The sequence below is a fragment of the Propithecus coquereli genome, unplaced genomic scaffold (assembly GCF_000956105.1).
Source record: "Propithecus coquereli isolate 6110/MARCELLA unplaced genomic scaffold, Pcoq_1.0 Scaffold1767, whole genome shotgun sequence".
NCBI classification, from domain to species: domain Eukaryota; kingdom Metazoa; phylum Chordata; class Mammalia; order Primates; family Indriidae; genus Propithecus; species Propithecus coquereli.
Genome location: NW_012142379.1, coordinates 11,482 through 12,007, shown reverse-complemented (window position 1 = coordinate 12,007; position 526 = coordinate 11,482).

Genomic DNA, 526 nt, shown 5'->3' with positions numbered 1-526 from the left:
TGAACTATTGAAAACTTCCACTGATTTTATGTTTAGTAATTCTCAGGCTTGAAGTAACTCTTATAAATATATGAATCTCTGTCTATCAGGTAAACGTTTCAGGAACTCTTCTTCTGTTTATTAGAGACCTTAATAATGATTATCTTTGTGATTTTGAACAAATTTTCAGATGTTCTAATTTTCTCTGCATTGGTGTAGTTAACAGGTGTGGAGAACTTTATTTTTCACTTCCTAGCTTCGTTATTTTACTAAGCTTTCTCTCATATAGAAGAGTAATTAACTAAGATCACCACTTTGTGATAGATGGTAGTCGTGTAGGTGCCAGAGGTCAGAGGCTTTTCCTGTTTACTTTTTCTACTAACAGGTGTCTCGTAATACCATTTTTGGGTATTTAGTAATGTTATATTATCATAAAGCTTGTATTTGTTTACTACTGTAATTATAAATAAGCTGATTCAGATTTCTGCTTTATTTCTCTCATTGTTGATCTTTAGTTTGTTCACTATCCTAATATCCTAAAGTTCTC